At 39.9% G+C, this 24258-nt stretch overlaps 1 protein-coding gene and 1 long non-coding RNA gene across 2 annotated transcripts in view; one reads left to right on the top strand and one right to left on the bottom strand.

Annotated features, from left to right (window-relative positions):
• The window catches only part of LOC109397909 (uncharacterized), a 318606-nt gene that overhangs the window by 210134 nt on the left and 84214 nt on the right, over positions 1–24258 (top strand). The gene's annotated exons all lie outside the window — the stretch shown is intronic.
• LOC134284908 (uncharacterized) lies at positions 1060–22406 on the bottom strand. The gene is made up of 2 exons (XR_009996005.1): positions 17007–22406; positions 1060–16947 (listed from the first exon to the last, which is right to left on the bottom strand). It is a non-coding gene; the product is annotated as an uncharacterized LOC134284908 (long non-coding RNA).

The following is a 24258-nucleotide window of genomic DNA, read 5'->3' as shown; positions in this document are numbered from 1 at the left end:
TAGAGTTTGAAAATTCATTGCAGTTTACTCAACTTTTTCACAAAAAACACGTATTTCATATAATTTGAACGATTTTCAAGGATGCACCCCACAAAATCACCGAGGTTCAGGTTTTGGCTTAGTGATCGGTTCAACTTGGCACCCATAATGGTAGATGGAATCCATATGAAGCGATTGAGCCCTTGAGATTGAAAATCCATTGTGGTTTACTCAACTTTTTCACAAAAACACGTATTTCATATAATTTGAACGATTTTCAAGGATGTACCCTGCAAAACCACCGAGGTTCAGGTTTTGGCTTAGTGATCGGTTCAATTTTGCACACACAACGGTAAATGGGATCCATATGAAGCGATTGAGCCCTTGAGATTGAAAATCAATTGCAGTTTACTCAACTTTTGCACAAGAAAACGTATTTCATATAATTTGAACGATTTTCGAGGATGCATCCTACAAAACCACCGAGGTTCAAGTTTTGGCTAAGTGATCGGTTCAATTTTCAATTTTGCACACACAACGGTAGATGGGGTCCATATGAAGAGATTGAGGAACTGGAATCGAAAATCCGTTGCAGTTTACTCATCTTTTTCACAAAAAAAAAAACCTATTTCACATAATTTAAACGATTTTCAAGGATGCTTCCTGCAAAACCACCGAGGTTCCGGTTTTGGCTAAGTGATCGGTTCAAATTTGCACACACAACGGTAGATGGGATCCATATGAAGCGATTGAGCCCTAGGGATCCATTGTGGTTTACTCAACTTTTTGACCATTTTTTTTTCATATAATTCTAGTTCTTATCATGTGGACTCCTTCCTAGTGATGTTGTGATACTTACCTGAAATTTGTCTGGAAATGCCTTTATAGCCATTTTAGAATGGATTCGTTACTAGAACCTCGCTGAAGTGTTCTAGAGCAGCGACTTAGTGAGGATGAAGAACTCCGTCTTAAAAAGGTTAAACCTAGGGTTAAACATACCATTCGTGCAGTGAAATCATGTCCAGGGATATGATTTTGTGTCTGTAATTTGGGGTTTTCTGTTTTCATAATAAAAAGGCAAGCGATTAAAAATAATTTATTGGTCTCATTTATACTGGGTTTTACAATTGCGAGATAATATTTTCACTTCGGGTACATATTTCTTCCATTAGTAGTAGTGATATTAATAATTTTTCATTACATATTTCAGTTTTTTTAAATTTATTGATGCATAAAATAAACAACTAAAATATCATTACATTAAGTTACCAATATCACTACTACTTACATTACATATTTTAGTTCAAAACATATATTTGATAACTTCTATATCAAATAGTGTCCTCTAACTTATTTCCTCTGTGGGTTCGCTAGAGTAAAACACTTTCAAAATAATGGTTTAAATTGACGTTCATTTTGAAATATCGAATTGATACTAACCAAAATTATTATGTATTTTTAGAAGTTCACGTCGATTTTGTTTTTATATTCAACCATTACAACTTATATATGAATCAAATATAGTGTATATAATCATTTATTTGTTATTATTTAATGATGCCTTATGTAATCCTTATTATCTAATAGCTTTTGACCGTTTCTCCTCGTTTCTCGTCGCTTCCAATCAACGGCTCGGTGTAACAGGGTGTAACATAAGAAATGGAAAAAAGAGAAAAAGGAAATATGCATTAAGAATGTAAAATATAATTATAAAAAAACAAAGAAGAGGTATTACAAAAAACATATTACCAAAGGGTGACAATATTACGTATTGGTAAAAAGAAGGCTAGATCAATGTCAACATGCTTTACAGGAAAACATTGGCTATAGGGTGACAATGGGTATTATCGGCAGGTTTGTTCTCTTCGTCATGGGGGGTTTTTGTCAGCCAAACTGCCTGAAACTTGGCCATATAATTCAGCTTAGTTGGGAAGGATTTGAGACCAACTCTGAGTTCAAAAGGTTTCAAAAAACCCCCTAAGACGAAGAGAACAAAACGGCCGAGAATAGGTAGTTTCCCCTAGATAAAATTCAATTTGATTCTTCATTTTGAACTGTTATGCGACATTACGATCGTTCTGGACCTATACATTTATCCACCAGTTAATACCGGTTCCTAATTCTGCGCAATGGTTCAAACGTCATTTTGCTCATGGAACGTGGCGAAACGGAACGCAGAATCAAAACAAAACAGCGAAAAGGGTTACCATCAGTGTGTTTTTCGATACCCACAGGGTTACTAGAAGTTCAAATTAAAATAAATGAACCCCGTTATGAATGAACCGGTATAGACTACCGCGTATTCAGGAAAGTGAAGAGTGAATGCATATGCTCCACATTTAGAAAAAGACTACCGCGTATTTGAGGTAGCGTAGAGTGGATACATATGCTCCCCATTCAAATTCAGACTACTGCGTATTCATGGGAATGAGAAGTGGATACATATGATCCACATTCAGGTATTGACTACCGCGTATTCAAGGAAGCGAAGAGTGGATACCAATGAGAGTCTAATAAAGGTGGGGAAGAAGATACTTTGTGTGCGTACGATCCGTGTCTGGTACAAAACCTGTCACTACTACAAGCGAAGCGAGCTCCCATAAAAACGTGTGTCAAATAGTGACGTCACTATTTGTGTTTACATTTTTCTTTGCTTACTAATACATAGCCATCTCTTCTTCTTCCCCAACTGTAATATACTCTCATTGAGTGGATACATATGCTCCACATTTAGATTAAGACTACCACGTATTCATGGGAACGAAGAGTGGATACATATGCTCCACATTTAGGTCAAGACTACCGCGTATTCATAAAAACGAAGAGTGGATACATATCCTCCACATTTAGATAAAGACTACCGCGTATTTAAGATAGCGATGAGTGGATACATATGCTCCACATTCAGATAACGACTACCGCGTATTTTTGGGAACAAAGAGTGGATACATATGCTCCACATTCAGATAAAGACTACCGCGTATTTTTGGGAACGAAGAGTGGATACATATGCTCCACATTCAGGTAAAGACTATCGCGTGTTCATGGGAACGAGAAGTGGATACATATAATCCACATTCAGGAAAAGACTACCGCGTATTCAAGGAAGCGAGGAGTGGATACAAATACTCCACATTCAATTAAAGACTACCGCGTATTTTTGGGAACGAAGAGTGGATACATATGCTCCACATGCATGTTATGACTACCGCGTACTCATGGGAAAGAAACCGGGATACATATGCTCCACATTCAGATAATGACTACCGCGTTTTTAAGATACCGAAGAGTGAATACATATGCTCCACATTCAGATAGAGATTACCATGTATTCATGGGAACGAAGAGTGGGTACATATGCTCCACATTCGGGTAATGACTACCGCGTATTCAAGCGAAGAGTGGATACACATGCTCCACATTCAAATAAAGAGTACCGCGTATTTAGGGGAACTAGAAGTGGATACATATGATCCACATTCAGGTAAAGACTACCGCGTATTCAAGCGAAGAGCGGATACATATGCTCCACATTCAAATAACGAGTACCGCGTATTTATGGGAAGCGAAGAGTGGATACATATGCTTCACATTCAGATAATGACTACCGCGTATTTTTTTGAAACGAAGAGTGGATACATATGCTCTACAATCAGGTACAGACTACCGCGTATTCATGGGAACGAAGGGTGGATACGTTTAATCCACATTAAGGTACAGACAACCGCGTATTCATGGGAATGAGAAGTGGATACATATGATTCACATTCAGGTAAGGACTACTGCATATTCAAGCGAAGAGTGGATACATATGCTCCACATTCAAATAAAGAGTACCGCGTATTTATGGGAAGCGAAGACTGGATACACATGCTCCACATTCAGATAAAGACTACCGCGCATTTTTGGGAACGAAGAGTGGATACATATGCTCCACATTCAGATAAAGACTACCGCGTATTCATGGGAACGAAGAGTTGATACATATGCTTCACATTCAGGTGAAGACTACCGCGTATCCAAAAAAGCGAAGAGTGGAAACATATGCTCCACATTCAGATAAATACTACCGCGTACTCATGGGAACGAAGAGTGGATACATATGTTCCACATTCTGCTAAAGACTACCGCGAATTCAAGGAAGCGAAGGTGGATACATATGCTCCACATTCAGATAAAGACTACCGCGTATCCATGGGAACGAGGAGTGGATACAAATAATCCACATTCAGATAAAGACAACCGCGTATTCAAGCAAAGAGTGGATAACGTTAACGTGTGGTGACCGAAAATCTCTTCGCCGTCCATTTTCTTCCCGGAACAAATCTGCAGCACGTCCGATAGCTTCGAAGTTAGTTTTCTGAATCCCCGTTTTTCATCAATCCCGTACCTATCATTTGCTTACGCATACATTCAAATGCTTTCAACTCCGAATCATCCTTATCCATTTTTGTCGGAACGCAAGACTCTCACGCACACACAAAAGATCATCCGTTCCCACAAAAGCTCATTTTAAGATCCACACAAATATTCCACAAAAGCTCATTTTAAGATCCACACTAATATTCTATACACGTTCCACAGAAATCGTAGTCGATTTACTTTTTGAGATCGCTCAATGCTTTCGATCGCAGCAATCCGAGAAACGTCAAAAGTATTTTGTTTTGTTTTGTTCCAAATTCGTTTTCATCTCAAGGGTTGCAGTTCATTGGAATAACAATGATTGGTGAGTAAATCAATTTCATTATTTTATTTAGTGCTTACTCTTATATACTACAGAAGAGTGGATACATATGCTCTACAATCAGGTACAGACTACCGCGTATTCATGGGAACGAAGGGTGGATACGTTTAATCCACATTAAGGTACAGACAACCGCGTATTCATGGGAATGAGAAGTGGATACATATGATTCACATTCAGGTAAGGACTACTGCATATTCAAGCGAAGAGTGGATACATATGCTCCACATTCAAATAAAGAGTACCGCGTATTTATGGGAAGCGAAGACTGGATACACATGCTCCACATTCAGATAAAGACTACCGCGCATTTTTGGGAACGAAGAGTGGATACATATGCTCCACATTCAGATAAAGACTACCGCGTATTCATGGGAACGAAGAGTTGATACATATGCTTCACATTCAGGTGAAGACTACCGCGTATCCAAAAAAGCGAAGAGTGGAAACATATGCTCCACATTCAGATAAATACTACCGCGTACTCATGGGAACGAAGAGTGGATACATATGTTCCACATTCTGCTAAAGACTACCGCGAATTCAAGGAAGCGAAGGTGGATACATATGCTCCACATTCAGATAAAGACTACCGCGTATCCATGGGAACGAGGAGTGGATACAAATAATCCACATTCAGATAAAGACAACCGCGTATTCAAGCAAAGAGTGGATACATATGCTCAACATTTAAATAAAGAGTACCGCGTATTTATGGGAAGCGAAGAGTGGATACATATGCTTCACATTCAGATAAAGAGAGCCGCGTATTTTTGGGAACGAAGAGTGGATACATATGCTCCACATTCAGATACAGACTACCGCGTATTCATGGGAACGAGAAGTGGATACATATGATTCACATTTAGGAAAAGACTACCGCGAATTCAAGCGAAGATCGGATACATATGCTCCACATTCAATATCGCGTATTTAGGATAGCGAAGAGTGGATACATATGATTCACATTCTGCTAAAGACTACCGCGTATTCAAGGAAGCGAAGAGTGGATACATATGCTCCACATTCAGATAAAGAGTACCGCGTATTTATGGGAACAAGATGTGGATAAATATGATCCACATTCAGGTAAAGACTACCGCGTTTTCAAGTAAGCGAGGAGTGGATACATTTGCTCCACATTCAGGGAGAGACCACCGAGTATTCAAGTAAGCGAAGAGTGGATACATATGCTCCACATTCTGGGAAAGACTACACCGTGTATTCAAGTGAGCGAAGAGTGGATACATATATTCCACATTCTAGGAAAGACTATCGCGCATTCAAGTAAGCAAAGAATATATACATATGCTTCACATTCAGGGAGAGACTACCGCGTATTCAGGTAAGCGAAGAGTGGATACATTTGCTCCACATTCAGGGAGAGACCACCGCGTATTCAAGTAAGCGAAGAGTGGGTACATTTGCTCCACATTTAGGGAAAGACTATCGCGTATTCAAGTGAGCGAAGAGAAGGCACATGTGTTCCACATTCTGGGAAAGACTACCGCATATTCAAGTGAGCAAAAAGTGTATACATATGTTCCACATTCGAAGGAAGAGTCCCGCGTATTAATAAAGACGAAGAGTGAATACATATGTTCTACATTTGGGGGAAGAGACCGCGTATTTATAAAGACGAAATGTGGATGCACATGCTCCACATTTTAGGAAAGAGTACCGCGTATTTATAAAGGCGAAGAATGGATACATATGCTCCACATTTGAGAGAAGAGTACCGCGTATTAATAAAGAACACATTCGGAGAGACTACCGCATAACATTACACAGCAGCAGAAAACTATGTGTCAGTTGATCAAAATTAGTCGGAACTCTAAATCATAGGTGGCAACTCTTTAAACGACATATTGGAACCATGCCTAGACCGCTGAGAGTTGTTAGACCACTGACAAGAGCGCTACAAATCGACTTTAATAGTTTCTACTGCAGTCCAATGTTAATGTTTTATGCTCACAACTCACATTAAAGGAAAGTCAACCGCGTGTTCATGGGAACGAGGATTGGATGCATATGCTCCACATTCAAGGAAAGAGTACCACGTGTTTATAAAAACGAAAAGTTGATGCACATGCTCCACATTTTAGGAAAGAGTACCGCGTATTTATAAAGACGAAGAGTGGATACATATGCGCCACATTTGGATTAGAGTATCGCGTATTAAAAAGGACGAAGAGAGGATACATATGCTCCACATTTAAGGATAAGAGTACCGCGTGTTTATGAGGACGAAGAGTGGATAATATGCTCCACATTTAGGTCGAAGAAAACGCGTATTTGCAAGCACAAAGAGTGATCCACATTTGTAGGGAGAGTACCGCGTATTTATAAAGACAAAGAATAGATACATATGCTCCACATTTGGGGGAAGAGTACCGCGTGTTTATAAGGACGAAGAATGGATACATATGCTCCACATTTGGGGGAAGAATACCGCGTGTTTATAAGGACGAGAAGTGGATACATATGCTCCACATTTGGGGAAGAGTACCGCGTGTTTATAAAAACGAAATGTGGATACACATGCTCCACATTTGGGGGAAGAGTACCGCGTGTTTATAAGGACGAAGAATGGATACATATGCTCTATATTTGGGGGAAGAGTACCGTGTGTTTGAGGACGAAGAATGGATACATATGCTCCACATTTGGGGGAAGAGTACCGCGTGTTAATAAGGACGTGGAATGGATACATATGCTCCACATTTGGGGGAAGAGTACCGCGTGTTTATAAGAACGAAGAATGGATACATATGCTCCACATTTGGGGAAAGAGTACCGCGTGTTAATAAGGACGAAGAATGGATACATACGCTCCACATTTGGGGGAAGAGTACCGTGTGTTTATGAGAACAAAAAGTGGATACATATGCTCAACATTTGGCGGAAGAGTACCGCGTATTAATAAAGTCGAAGAGTGGATACATATGCTCCACATTTCGGGGAAGAGTACCGCGTATTTATAAAGACGAAGAATGGATGCATATGCTCCACATTTGGGGAAAGAGTACCGTGTGTTTATGAGGACGAAAAGTGGATACATATGCTCCACATTTGGGGGAAGAGTACCGCGTGTTAATATAGACGAAGAGTGGATACATATGCTCCACATTTGGGGGAGAATACCGCGTGTTTATAAAGACAAAGAGTGAATACATATACTCCACATTTGGGGGAAGAGTACCGCGTATTTATGAAGACGAAGAATTGATACATATGCTCCACATTTGGGGGAAGAATTCCGCGTATTTATAAAGACGAAGAATGGATACATATGCTCTACATATGGGGGAAGAGTACCGCGTGTTTATAAGGACGAGAAGTGGATACATATGCTCCACATTTGGGGAAGAGTACCGCGTGTTTATAAAGACGAAGAGTGGATACACATGCTCCACATTTGGGAGAAGAATTCCGCGTATTTATAAAGACGAAGAATGGATACATATGCTCCACATTTGGGGGAAGAGTACCGCGTGTTTATAAGGACGAGAAGTGCATACATATGCTCCACATTTGGGGAAGAGTACCACGTGTTTATAAAGACGAAGAATGGATACATATGCTCCATATTTGGGGAAAGAGTACCGCGTGTTTATAAGGAGGAAGAGTGGATAATATGCTTCACATTTGAGTGAAAGACAAAGATTGAATACATATGCTCCACATTGGGGGGGAAGAGTACCGCGTATTTTTAAAGACGAAGAATGGATACATATGCTCTACATATGGGGGAAGAGTACCGCGTGTTTATAAGGACGAGAAGTGGATACATATGCGCCACATTTGGGGAAGAGTACCGCGTGTTTATAAAGACGAAGAGTGGATACACATGCTCCACATTTGGGGGAAGAGTACCGCGTGTTAATAAGGACGAAGAATGGATACATATGCTCCACATTTGGGGGAAGAGTACCGTGTGTTTATAGAGACGAAGAATGGATACATATGCTCCACATTTGGGGAAGAGTACCGCGTGTTTATAAGGACGAGAAGTGGATACATATGCTCCACATTTGGGGAAGAGTACTACGTGTTTATAAAGACGAAGAGTGGATACACATGCTCCACATTTGGGGGAGGAGTACCGCGTGTTTATAAGGACGAAGAATGGATACATATGCTCCACATTTGGGGAAAGAGTACCGCGTGTTAATAAGGACGTAGAATGGATACATATGCTCCACATTTGGGGGAAGAGTACCGCGTGTTTATAAGGACGAAGAATGGATACATATGCTCCACATTTGAGGGAAGAGTACCGTGTGTTTATGAGGACGAAAAGTGGATACATATGCTCAACATTTGGCGGAAGAGTACCGTGTATTTATAAAGTCGAAGAGTGGATACATATGCTCCACATTTGGGGGAAGAGTACCGCGTATTTATAAAGACGAAGAATGGATGCATATGCTCCACATTTGGGGAAAGAGTACCGTGTGTTTGAGGACGAAAAGTGGATACATATGCTCCACATTTGGGGGAAGAGTACCGTGGTTTATGAGGACAAAAAGTGGATACATATGCTCAACATTTGGCGGAAAAGTACCGCGTATTTATAAAGTCGAAGAGTGGATACATATGCTCCACATTTGGGGGAAGAGTACCGCGTGTTTATAAGGACGAAGAGTGGATACATATGCTCCACATTTGGGGAAAAAGTAACGCGTATTTATAAAAACGAAGACTGGATAAATATGCTCCACATATGGGGAAAGAGTATCACGTATTTATATGGACGAAAAGTGGATACACATGCTCACTTTTTGAGGGAAGATTACCGCGTTTTTATAAAGAGAGTGGATACATATGCTCCACATTTGGGGGAAAAATACCGCGTATTTATAAAAACGAAGACTGGATACATATGCTCCACATATGGGGAAAGAGTACCGCGTGTTTATGAGGACGAAGAATTGATACATATGCTCCACATCTGGGGGAAGAATTCTGCGTATTTATAAAGACGAAGAATGGATACATATGCTCCACATTTGGGGGAAGAGTACCGCGTGTTTATAAGGACGAGAAGTGGATACATATGCTCCACATTTGGGGAAGAGTACCACGTGTTTATAAAGACGAAGAATGGATACATATGCTCCATATTTGGGGAAAGAGTACCGCGTGTTTATAAAGACAAAGAGTGAATACATATACTCCACATTTGGGGGAAGAGTACCGCGTATTTATGAAGACGAAGAATTGATACATATGCTCCACATTTGGGGGAAGAATTCTGCGTATTTATAAAGACGAAGAATGGATACATATGCTCCACATTTGGGGGAAGAGTACCACGTGTTTATAAGGACGAGAAGTGGATACATATGCTCCACATTTGGGGAAGAGTACCACGTGTTTATAAAGACGAAGAATGGATACATATGCTCCATATTTGGGGAAAGAGTACCGCGTGTTTATAAAGACAAAGAGTGAATACATATACTCCACATTTGGAGGAAGAGTACCGCGTATTTATGAAGACGAAGAATTGATACATATGCTCCACATTTGGGGGAAGAATTCTGCGTATTTATAAAGACGAAGAATGGATACATATGCTCTACATATGGGGGAAGAGTACCGCGTGTTTATAAGGACGAAAAGTGGATACATATGCTCCACATTTGGGGAAGAGTACCGCTTGTTTATAAAGACGAAGAGTGGATACACATGCTCCACATTTGGGAGAAGAATTCCGCGTATTTATAAAGACGAAGAATGGATACATATGCTCCACATTTGGGGGAAGAGTACCGCGTGTTTATAAGGACGAGAAGTGGATACATATGCTCCACATTTGGGGAAGAGTACCACGTGTTTATAAAGACGAAGAATGGATACATATGTTCCATATTTGGGGAAAGAGTACCGCGTGTTTATAAGGAGGAAGAGTGGATAATATGCTTCACATTTGAGTGAAAGACAAAGATTGAATACATATGCTCCACATTGGGGGGGAAGAGTACCGCGTGTTTATAAAGACGAAGAGTGGATACACATGCTCCACATTTGGGGGAAGAGTACCGCGTGTTAATAAGGACGAAGAATGGATACATATGCTCCACATTTGGGGGAAGAGTACCGTGTGTTTATAGAGACGAAGAATGGATACATATGCTCTACATTTGGGGAAGAGTACCGCGTGTTTATAAGGACGAGAAGTGGATACATATGCTCCACATTTGGGGAAGAGTACTACGTGTTTATAAAGACGAAGAGTGGATACACATGCTCCACATTTGGGGGAGGAGTACCGCGTGTTTATAAGGACGAAGAATGGATACATATGCTCCACATTTGGGGAAAGAGTACCGCGTGTTTATAAGGACGAAGAATGGATACATATGCTCCACATTTGAGGGAAGAGTACCGTGTGTTTATGAGGACGAAAAGTGGATACATATGCTCAACATTTGGCGGAAGAGTACCGTGTATTTATAAAGTCGAAGAGTGGATACATATGCTCCACATTTGGGGGAAGAGTACCGCGTATTTATAAAGACGAAGAATGGATGCATATGCTCCACATTTGGGGAAAGAGTACCGTGTGTTTGAGGACGAAAAGTGGATACATATGCTCCACATTTGGAGGAAGAGTACCGTGGTTTATGAGGACAAAAAGTGGATACATATGCTCAACATTTGGCGGAAAAGTACCGCGTATTTATAAAGTCGAAGAGTGGATACATATGCTCCACATTTGGGGGAAGAGTACCGCGTGTTTATAAGGACGAAGAGTGGATACATATGCTCCACATTTGGGGAAAAAGTAACGCGTATTTATAAAAACGAAGACTGGATAAATATGCTCCACATATGGGGAAAGAGTATCACGTATTTATATGGACGAAAAGTGGATACACATGCTCACTTTTTGAGGGAAGAGTAGCGCGTTTTTATAAAGAGAGTGGATACATATGCTCCACATTTGGGGAAAAAATACCGCGTATTTATAAAAACGAAGACTGGATACATATGCTCCACATATGGGGAAAGAGTACCGCGTGTTTATGAGGACGAAAAGTGAATACATATGCTCAACATTTGGCGAAGAGTACTACGTGTTTATAAAGACGAAGAGTGGATACACATGCTCCACATTTGGGGGAGGAGTACCGCGTGTTAATAAGGACGTAGAATGGATACATATGCTCCACATTTGGGGGAAGAGTACCGCGTGTTATAAGGACGAAGAATGGGTACATATGCTCCACATTTGGGGAAAGAGTACCGCGTGTTAATAAGGACGAAGAATGGATACATATGCTCCACATTTGGGGGAAGAGTACCGTGTGTTTATGAGAACGAAAAGTGGATACATATGCTCAACATTTGGCGGAAGAGTATCGCGTATTTATAAAGACGAAGAGTGGATACATATGCTCCACATTTGGGGAAAGAGTACCGTGTGTTTATGAGGACGAAAAGTGGATACATATGCTCCACATTTGAGGGAAGAGTACCGCGTGTTAATATAGACGAAGAGTGGATACATATGCTCCACATTTGGGGAAAGAGTACCGTGTGTTTATGAGGACGAAAAGTGGATACATATGCTCCACATTTGGGGGAAGAGTACCGCGTGTTAATATAGACGAAGAGTGGATACATATGCTCCACATTTGGGGGAAGAGTACCGCGTGTTTATAAAGACGAAGAGTGGATACATATGCTCCACATTTGGGGAAAGAGTACCGTGTGTTTATGAGGACGAAAAGTGGATACATATGCTCCACATTTGGGGGAAGAGTACCGCGTGTTTATAAAGACAAAGAATGAATACATATGCTCCACATTTGAGGGAAGAATTCCGCGTATTTATAAATACGAAGTGTTTATAAACACGAAGAATGGATGCATATGCTCTACATTTGAGGGAAGAGTACCGCGTGTTTATGAAGACGAAGAATTGATACATATGCTCCACATTTGGGGGAAGAGTACCGCGTATTTATAAAAACGAAGAATGGATACATATGCTCCACATTTGGGGAAAGAGTACCGTGTGTTTATGAGGACGAAAAGTGGATACATATGCTCCACATTTGGGGGAAGAGTACCGCGTGTTTATAAAGACGAAGAGTGGATACATATGCTCCACATTTGGGGGAAGAGTATCGCGTGTTTATAAGGACGAAGAATGGGTACATATGCTCCACATTTGGGGAAAGAGTACCGCGTGTTAATAAGGACGAAGAATGGATACATATGCTCCACATTTGGGGGAAGAGTACCGTGTGTTTATGAGAACGAAAAGTGGATACATATGCTAAACATTTGGCGGAAGAGTACCGCGTATTAATAAAGTCGAAGAGTGGATACATATGCTCCACATTTCGGGGAAGAGTACCGCGTATTTATAAAGACGAAGAATTGATGCATATGCTCCACATTTGGGGAAAGAGTACCGTGTGTTTATGAGGACGAAAAGTGGATACATATGCTCCACATTTGGGGGAAGAGTACCGCGTGTTATAAGGACGAAGAATGGGTACATATGCTCCACATTTGGGGAAAGAGTACCGCGTGTTAATAAGGACGAAGAATGGATACATATGCTCCACATTTGGGGGAAGAGTACCGTGTGTTTATGAGAACGAAAAGTGGATACATATGCTCAACATTTGGCGGAAGAGTATCGCGTATTTATAAAGACGAAGAGTGGATACATATGCTCCACATTTGGGGAAAGAGTACCGTGTGTTTATGAGGACGAAAAGTGGATACATATGCTCCACATTTGGGGGAAGAGTACCGCGTGTTAATATAGACGAAGAGTGGATACATATGCTCCACATTTGGGGAAAGAGTACCGTGTGTTTATGAGGACGAAAAGTGGATACATATGCTCCACATTTGGGGGAAGAGTACCGCGTGTTAATATAGACGAAGAGTGGATACATATGCTCCACATTTGGGGGAAGAGTACCGCGTGTTTATAAAGACGAAGAGTGGATACATATGCTCCACATTTGGGGGAAGAGTACCGCGTGTTTATAAAGACGAAGAGTGGATACATATGCTCCACATTTGGGGAAAGAGTACCGTGTGTTTATGAGGACGAAAAGTGGATACATATGCTCCACATTTGGGGGAAGAGTACCGCGTATTTATGAAGACGAAGAATTGATACATATGCTCCACATTTGGGGGAAGAGTACCGCGTATTTATAAAGACGAAGAATGGATACATATGCTCCACATTTGGGGAAAGAGTACCGTGTGTTTATGAGGACGAAAAGTGGATACATATGCTCCACATTTAAGGGAAGAGTATCGCGTGTTAATATAGACGAAGAGTGGATACATATGCTCCACATTTGAGGGAAGAGTACCGCGTATTTATGAAGACGAAGAATTGATACATATGCTCCACATTTGGGGGAAGAGTACCGCGTATTTATTAAGACGAAGAATTGATACATATGCTCCACATTTACAGGAAGAGTACCGCGTGTATATAAGGACGAAGAGTGGATACATATGCTCAACATTTGGGGGAAGAGTACCGCGTATTTATGAAGACGAAGAATTGATACATATGCTCCACATTTGGGGGAAGAATTCCGCGTATTTATAAATACGAAGAATGGATACATATGCTCCACATTTGGGGGAAGAGTACCGTGTGTTTATGGGGACGAAAAGTGGATACATATGCTCCACATTTGGGGGAAAAGTACCGCGTGTTTATAAGGACGAAGAGTGGATACATATGCTCCACATTTGGGGGAAGAATACCACGTATTTATAAATACGAAGAATGGATACATATGCTCCACATTTGGGGGAAGAGTACCGTGTGTTTATGAGGATGATAAGTGGATACATATGCTCCACATTTGAGGAAAAGAGTACGCGTATTTGTAAGCACAAAGAGTGGATACATATGATCCACATTTGGAAAGGAATATCGCGTATTTAAAAGGCGAAGTGAGGATATATATGCTCCACATTTGAGGCAAAAGTACCGCGTGTTCATAAGGACGAAGAGTGGATAATATGCTCCACATTTGATGGAAAGAATACACGTATTTGTTAGCACAAAGAGTGGAAACATATGCTCCATATTTTGGGGAAGAGTACTGCGTGTTTATAAGGACGAATAGTGGATACATATGCTCCACATTTTAGGAAAGAATATCGCGTAGTTATAAAGATGAAGAGTAGAATCATATGATCCACATCCCGGGAAGGACTATCGTGTAGTGGAGTGAAGTTAATGCATATATTCCTCATTAATTCATCGTAATGCGGTAATCACATTCATATAAAAGCAGATAAAAACTACTGCGTATTTTATATGAATTGAAGGGCCCAGATGCAAAGGGTTATAAGTGATCATTTAGTCGATATTGATTTGAGCATAAGTTCTTCAGATTTCAAGCTCTCAGGATTTTTTTTCAATATTATTTTTACGATAAGTAGAAAAATTACAATAAATCGGGGAGAAAATTGGGTCGATTTTGTATAGGATGATAAATTGGTGAAAAACTTGAAAAGGGCCGTTCATAAAGTAGACTTTTTGGGGGGAGGGGGGGGGGGGTGGTGGGTTCTGACCAAAGTCTACGCTCCATACAAATTTTAAAAATTTTGTATGGACAAAAGTCTACGAGGCACAGAGGTCCAATTTTGAGAAAAGCTGGCATAAACTCAATTTTTGAACATGTCTTATATGGGATACAGTATATTGGGCATTCAACTATAATACCAGGAGCACTAAAAAAAAATGGAAATATTGATTTTGTATCTTGTTACAGCACTGCATAGCTGCTGATGGAAAAAGTGCTGATTTTTTTTATAAAGAACACAAACAAGTTCAACCACTACAAAAGTCTATTGATATAAGTAAAACAATTGCTTTCAAAAGTTTATTTGAAAGTTCTTGTGCATATCAGATATCTGCAATGGAGCAAGAGACCAAAATAATACTTCTGGCTTCAAAATTGACATTACATGTCATTAGTACGAGAAATTCTTACAGTTCGACTTCAAAGTGTCTTACAAATCGCTCCCCGCTACTCCCCGCGGGGAGATTACGTTCAAATGCTCGTTTATGTATGCACAATCGGTTAAAGAAAAATGCAACTGCCAAGAGCTGCCAAAACAATAGCGCCATGATGATATATGTATAGTAAAATTGTATGAAAAACAAAAAATGAAAATGCCTTTAAAATGAAATCTCAACATTGCATCAATCCCCCCCCCCTTTATCCTCTTAACAACACTCACTACTTCTTTTCCGTAAACGAACCTCATACCTAATCTTAAGTACTCCAACTGATCTGATCACAATAAAATTCCATTTGGGTAACGTTACCTAAATGGAGGGACCTAAATCGATTTTACCTAAATGGATACTACCTAAATGGAGGTTTGAGTGTACACACCTTTGCTTCTTACCCCATCAATTAAGAGTGGGCCAGGTCAACCAGTGCGAGATTTTCGATGTTGATTCTGTTTGAAACGATGACGATCGCTATCGTCCCATACAGAACCATGAATAAAATTGAAATCTGATTGATAGGGATATGTTATATGTACATAGATACATATAGGGTCTGGGACCATTTGAGCAGGAGCATTCATTTTGGGCACTTGCTGCTATAACTCTTTGTAATCGAATATTACCTACCCCTATAAAAAAAAAAAAAAAAAAAACATAGACTCCATTTTGGTCATCTGCGCCCTCCATACATCCAATTCAAAATGTGTTTGGACTGGAAGACGTTGGTCAAATTCCCTGCTCCTCTCTTACGTCTATGTACTTGAAGACAGGCCCTTCCGAAAACCGGAGGAATCTTCGACTGCCTCGGCAAGTGACAAATAGATCCTTGAATCATTCCTAAACACCCACAGCATACGAAAGATATTGGCTTAGAATGAATCCTCAACAACCGATGGAATTATTCCGGATGACTAATTCGGCTGTCGGAAGTTGAAACTTAGCCGGAGGTATCAACTGTCCGAAAGCCGAAACAACAGTTTCTTACCTTGGTTATCACGTTAGAACGCCTGTTTCTGTTGCACGCGAGCAGATGATTCGTCAGGACACCATCCCACCCGGTTGATCGGTAACTGAACGGAAGGTGTGCAATTATGTGGTGTGTATGTAGGTTGCTGCCCGCTTGCCCCACAATCCATTGGTCACCACCACACACCATCTCAGGACGAACCAGGTTTCTTGTACGATGAGAGGCCTGTACCGACAAAATAATAATAATTAAGACCCTCTAATAGCGTCGATGGTCGAACTTACCTTGATATTTCACAACTTCTTATCCTGATGCAACGCCGACTCAAGGAGAATACATTTAGCCTTGCCCAGAACCGGTTAATTGTTGGCGTTTAACAAAAAAGATGCTGAAGGACAAAGCGGTAGATTTCCAGCTTGTCCGGAATGTCCGTCGTAAGCTCCTGCACAACTTTCACATGAGTATCGGAATTCGCATAGGACCGGAAGGTCCACCAGTTCCACGAATCATCCCCCAAGCTATTGTAATTGGCAACCTCAATCAGCAAGACCACTTTTTCAACCCGTACAATCCACTCTTCAATCGCAAATCGCAACAGAATGTTTCCGCTCTGCACATGTTCCGCGTGGGAAATCTCCTTCCGGAATGTTGCCTTGGCCTGCCTACGAATCACAATCGATGTTGCAGATTAACCGGCAGATTATCCGATTCAGCCACTGGGTCGATCTCTGCAAGAAATCCGACCGGACGAAACGCTTGACAGATCTTCCACGAAAAATTCCCGATCGAAGCGCCTGTGTTTCAGGGAGTTGTAAATAGTTCGATGACTTTGCAGCGGGATGGACACTTTGATCGATGGTTGCTGTTGAACGGACAATGAACCGACGGTGGAGGAGATTTAGTTGCGCAATTTAAAAGGAAGAATATTTATAACTTTTTTATTACCTAGGTACTTATCGGAAACTTTCACTTCGAACAAGCGTGCGCACGTTCGACAACAATGTTTCTGTTTTGCAGAGTGAGAAGTGATGCCAAACTGTGACAAACGCTGTTGTGAGCGGTGTGAGCGAAAACGTTTCCGAAGGGTACACGGAAAATCCAAACTACCTAATTTATGGCTCGATTTTACCCAAAAATGAGTATATAGAAAAAACAAGTTACCGTCGTACCCCGCTTATTCGGCATTATATGTATTGAGCATCTAAAAAATTATTAGACTTAAGCGCAAACAATTTGTGCACAGTGATTATTTGCACACCTCACTGAACCCATGCGTTTCCTCACGGTTACCCCGACAACAACTTTATTTCTCACTAGGGCGCCATCCACAAATTACGTAACACTCTGGGAGAGGGGGGAGTATGGTCGAGCGTTACGGTTCATACTAAAATGTTCAGGTTTTCATCCAAAAAAGCGTTACGGAGGGGGGAGGGGGTTTGAAAAATGACGATTTTAGCGTTACGTAATAAATGGATGCTGCCTAGGATTTTTTCACTCGTCGTTTGATGAGTTCAATTGGGTTTTTAAATTAAAGCGCAGTTTCGAGTTCTAAAGGAATCGCTGAAGAAACTTCTTGAGCGATTCCTGGCAGAAACTTTCTACGGTGACGGCCATTTGAATTGTCATTTCTTCGCAACTGCGTACTGCGATGGAAGAAAAACTGTTTCTTGGGCGATTCAGGCAAGGAATTTCCCATGCATCAAGATAGGCCGAGAAATTCCTTCTGAACTGCAAACAGCGCTTAAGAAAAATGTATCGATTTTTTTATTTTATACGGAAGAGCATCTTTTTCTGAGCCTCTATGATTTTATTCAGATTTTAAGAACTTTATTTTTCTACCTAAAATCAATTTTAAAGAGATTTTTTGAAATCACCTTTTGACAGCTGGGTAACTGTTTGACAGCTTCACCCAGTACAAAATGCGACGAGGGGTGATTCGACAAATCGCTCCCATACAAACTTCAAATTGGTTTTTAAATAGGTTCCCGGGCATCAAAATTCCAGAAAATTTAGATTTCGGCTCAGTTTCGCATGCAGATTCAGAATATGGAATTATCTCAACACCGCTAAAGAAGCCAATTGTTTTGATTACAGTCATTTTGGCATAATACATCTAAAACGGCAGTAGAGCCGATTGAACACATGCGAAATATTATCAATTTTGATAAAAACCAAAGTGCGATCGCAGCTCACTTTGGAAGTTGCGAACTTGTGCACTTTGACGATAAAGTACTCAAATGGAAGTATAGTAGTTTACGCAACAAGGTGCAGAATGAGGATTTTTACAGCACGAGTCGTACATTTATCCAACGAGACTTGCCGAGTTGGATAATTACGACGAGTGCTGGAAAAATCGAGTTCTGCACCGAGTTGCGTACAACGTTTTTTTGCAATTTCACAAATTACCCTTGAGGATAGTTTTGAACAAAACTTTTTTCATCAAACTGCACACGTATGTTCATAGCCATGTTTAAGAAAATCAGATCATAACAAGTCATAGAAATTAGTCTATGGTCATACCAAAAACAAAGGCACGTGGGTTTCGCGAAGTGACAGATCACAGACAAACAGACGTAACTCTTAGAGGAAATTCATCAAAAATTTTCGCCCGGCGTCATTTTCATGAGCACACTGCCACCTGTTGGTAGAACCGCGTGCGACACTGTCGGCCATGATGGATTTCGATTTGACGTTTTGCTGACATGCACACTACTACACAAAATGCCTGTAATTTTCGTTTGCATCATTCAGCAACGTGTTCACAGGCAAACGCCAAAGCGATCAAACCCTAGCGCCTCTGGTGGAACGATCGCGCAAATCAAATCCCAAGTAAAGCCTGGAACACATAGCGTCCGTTCCGTCGAGGTTTGCGTTTTTTTGACAGTTTTCCCATGGGAAATGTGTCAAACTACTGTCACGCACACGCAAACGTATGCATTGTGTGGGGCACTTAACAATCAGCATGCCTTGAAGGTTTATTGATGTTTTATCCTGGTTTTATACGAGCTTGTCAAAAAGCTAGTTGTTCTAAATTAGTTTTATGTGGTAGTTTTTTTCTTTGAACCTTTGGCGTTCCATAAAACTGTCATATAACTTCTGCTATAAACATCTTCAGTTAAAGACTTGCAAGTAGACATGAATTGGTTTTATCACTTATTATATACCATTTAAATAAAGCTTGCATTTGCGGTTGTTGTCGGAGAGATTTTTTTGTAAACAAATACACAAAACTGAGAGGCAATGCATAAAACCAACAAAAGATTTCGTGGCCGTAACATAAACCAAAAAAATGCTGTGATAAAACCGCTAGTTCTATCATGAGCTCAGTTATGACTACCTCAGGAAGGTTAGCCCTATTGGAGGAATCATCAGGAACATAGAGTTTTATCAGAAAAATATGTCACCTAGCCGGGATAATTTATGTAAATACAGAAAAAAATATTACTCAATTTTATGATTTCACGTACAGCGCTTAAGATCAGACTTAACGATTCAACACGTTTCCGTCATATTATTATTAGAAAAAATACATAATGTCTTTTAAACTCCTCTGTGTTGAAAAAACCTTTTTTGCACCCTGTAATGTCTGATGTTGGTCTTCGGATACGATTGCAGAGACACGTCTTCACGCGACGTTGGTCTGAACAGAACTGAACATTATTTATTTACATGTCATTCGACTACGGGTAGGTGACAGCATACACTCTAAGATTCTTTTACACAAGATATTCGCAATAGTAGTAGTGTGGACACTACATTCCTCCTTTTCTTTACAGTTGTTTAGTTACTTATATAAAATCAATGCTATCTGACATATAAAACGTTTACAATTATTTAGGACCCTTATTTAAGCTACTGTAAACTTGTTATAAACAAACAAGAAACCATTTTTCTTTTCATTGTAGTCACAAGAATGCTTGCCTTGCTGTTTTAATCTACTCCACTGCATCCATCTGTCGTTTCATCTCAAACAGTTAAGGTGATACGGGATGCCGTGTTAATTTTCCTATCTTTTCTCTCTTTCTAACTATCAACCTTCCGATTTTGAAGACGGTATTCAATTTCTATCATACTGGAGTGGCTGAAAAACAATCAGCTTATGCACATCTTGGTAACAACAGAGCAATGGCGGTTATTGTCTACACAGTCCCGTTTATCCTTAAGTAGATTGATTTAGTAACATCCTCACAGTTATAACAGGCTCATCATGGGCTATGCTTCTTGAGTTTTCTAACAGTTTCTTAACACATTATTCTCTTCCACTTTCCCTTCATGACAACCAAATCTACCTTCTCGATCCTGGTTCGTTTTGCTCCACGACTAACGTCCTTGGCCACCTCATGTGTGAAGACAGTCCAATGCTTGATGTCGAATCATTGTTGATGAATCACCACCTAATCCGTTTAACAGATATTTCCCTAAAAAGCCCAGGTTAATCATCATCATCTAAATTTACAATTTGATAATGATTGTGGCCGGTTGTCAGTTTCCTGCAGTCCGGCATCTTAAATAGTTCACGTTAAGAGATAATGTATGGCTATCCGCTTCTTGTCCGACCTCGTTAAATTAGCTGCAAAACTAAAAAAATAGAAAGAATATTATCAGACAGCATGAGCCCAACAAAATCAGCAGCAATAAGTTCCCATAGTATGTATGTATGTTGCACTCAAATATTCTACAGGTCATTATAGGCTTCACTAGGCCAAGCCCTTCGCCTTTCTTTTCTTCTATTTTCCTATCATTACGAAAGACGAAGGTCAACAAATTCCTTTTTACGTAATCGCTATTTGTCTAAAAATTTTGGAGTTATATAACTAATGTAACATTATTAGGATTCGTAATTTGTATTTTAGAAATAGTCATTCGTTGCCCAATTCATTTTTTTACCTCAAAACTAAATAAGCACGAAACTACCTGCAGTTCTTCACGATGTCGTCTTTACTTTAGGAATTGCTAATTGAATAAAATTTTACGTCATTGTTATCGAGCTCAACTGCTTGACTTATAATGTGAGAAAAGCACTTGCGAAGATTTCACTATCTGCTTTAAACTCTACTTAAATTGGTATGTATGTATATCATTTTATGTAAACCGCTTCATGAATTACAGTTAAAGACTTTTCTACAATATAAAAACAATTAAAGTTTACTATCAGAAAAAAAAACCAAAAATTTTATATTGTCTTTCCGCCTAGTATATATCAGAACCTAGGAACAAGGGTCTTTTTATTTCACGCTGTACTGCTCCTAAATTGTTTTAACCTTTCTACGATTGGATCCTACTAACAATTTTTACACTGGTTTAATTTAATATCTCCAGAGACTTCAGCACTGCTATGATCAAAGAAATATCAAAACTCCTAGCATTCTAAGAAAATACTCCAAACGAACAGAACTACAGTGAACTGAAACTAATCCTACACATAATTGTACTGTTCTCCTGAAACTTTTCTTATCTCCAGCCTGCATTTGTGAACATACAGTATTTTTTTTCCAGCACCATATGTTCTACATGATCGAGTTGTATGACTTCAGCTAACTTCGGGCTATCACACTGCACCAGCAGGAATCACATTAGCTTCTTCACCTAAATGATTACCTCCTTACTCCATTCCGTAGAAGACTCAGTTAATGCTTGCTTTATCGCTGGATCTCTTCTTCAACCACTCCGTGCAATATCCGCTAGGCTGATATCTTAGAATACGTCGACCAAACTAATGGAAACATATGAAAGTCTTATTTGTAAATAGAAGTAGTTTGGTATTTAGCCAATGAAGTTTCTCACTTCTACAAGGATTATGATAATTCCTATATAAAATCAAATCAAGATATTCCAGAATTCAAACGGATGTTCTCATCTACTAACACCTAAGTCTTTGATAGATTCCATTTCAAAGTAAATGCTTTCCATGATGTTGAGTGGTAAGTAAAAATAAGTCTTTTGTACACTCATCGATACAAAGTTAGAAAATATGTTAAGTTCCGGACGACAATTACATATTCCTACTATCCTACATTGTTGCCTACTTTTAGTAATTTTCCTCCAGCGTACGATCTTATTCTCTCATTCTAAGGTCAACTGTTGTTGATAAAATTTAGCGTCAACCTCAGTTATACAGTTTTCTGTGGCACCTTAATTAGTGGTGTTAGTATTTCAAAATAACAATATAAAGCATAAACTCTGAGAAATTCAATTGTTTTTCTTTTTTTTGTCTATTTCGGGTACATCTCGATATGAGAACATTTATTTATTTGGTTGTACTGGTTACATCGAATTAAAATGCTACATTGTTAAATGAAAAACATTGAGAGACGCCAGGAGTGACGCTCAATCAAAAATCAGTTATAATGCATAATCGAATTCTCACGTTGAATTAACTATTCCCTTTCAAACAACCTAAACCTAATTCAATGCTCTACTCTTCTACCGGTTTCGCCAACGCTTTCAATGAATCCACTTCAACTTCATCAAACATTCCTCATGAGTATTAGTTAATGCAAAATCGATTTCGCCTATATTTACCCTCATCATTGTCAAACTGTAGAAAACCTTGCACCTAATTCATCAAGATTTGCTCTATCAAATCATTGATGAACAATAACGGTAATAAGTAAATTCAATTGGGGTTTTAAATTTTGAAAAACTTAATGGTTCCTTAATTTTATACGCAAAAGCACCTCCCTCTTAGCCATTATGACTCTCTTTAGCCCTCCAGAAATTCACCTTGGCACCCAAAATCAATCTTAAAGAATCGCCCAGTACAAAATCCGACGAGAGCGATGCAACAAATTACCTCCACTCAATCAGCCAACCGACCCACAAACAGGTTCCCGGGTCCCAAAGTCCATGGAAACCCGACCTTGGCCCAGCCTGGCATGCAGACTCAGAACATCTTGTCATCACAACACCGGCAAAGAAGCCAACACTCAACCGACTCCATTGCAGCTACTGTTTTCCTCCTTCCACAGATTATCGTGCCATGTTTTTTCACACGCGAACACCGATTACTCGATACACCAGCCACAAAACGCATTCGCATACCATGCCTGCTACTGACAGTTACAATACTTTCACCATTTCCGACACCCAATACAGCACTCATACCACATCACTCCATGCAGAATCCATCTATAATCGTCTTTAAGTTCGGCACTTGACACCTGGCACTTAATTCCCCTTTACTCATTCCATCCCCTTCCAATAACACTTTTTTTTGTAACATCAGTGAATCCAGTTCTCAACTAATTTCACTTTATTTAGTTAGCTGTTCAACCCCTCCACTTCCTTCATTTTTCTTAACAACTGTCGCCAGTGAATCCGGTGCTCGATCCATTTCACTGTATCCATCACTACTGTCTAAAATGTCTTCCGGTAATCAATCCATCTCATCCTAAATAAATTCATCTGCAATTATTGGTGAATCCAGTACTCGACTCATTTCACCATCCCTTTTTTTCCACCCCCGAAGCGCCTAACCACTTGTGAATCCAGTACTCGACTCATTTCACTTTATTTAATTCCATCACATCCATTTTT

Source organism: Aedes albopictus, chromosome 1, assembly GCF_035046485.1.
Source record: "Aedes albopictus strain Foshan chromosome 1, AalbF5, whole genome shotgun sequence".
Taxonomy (NCBI): domain Eukaryota; kingdom Metazoa; phylum Arthropoda; class Insecta; order Diptera; family Culicidae; genus Aedes; species Aedes albopictus.
The sequence above is the reverse complement of the archived record's forward strand: the minus strand, read 5'-3'. Positions and strand labels throughout refer to the sequence as shown.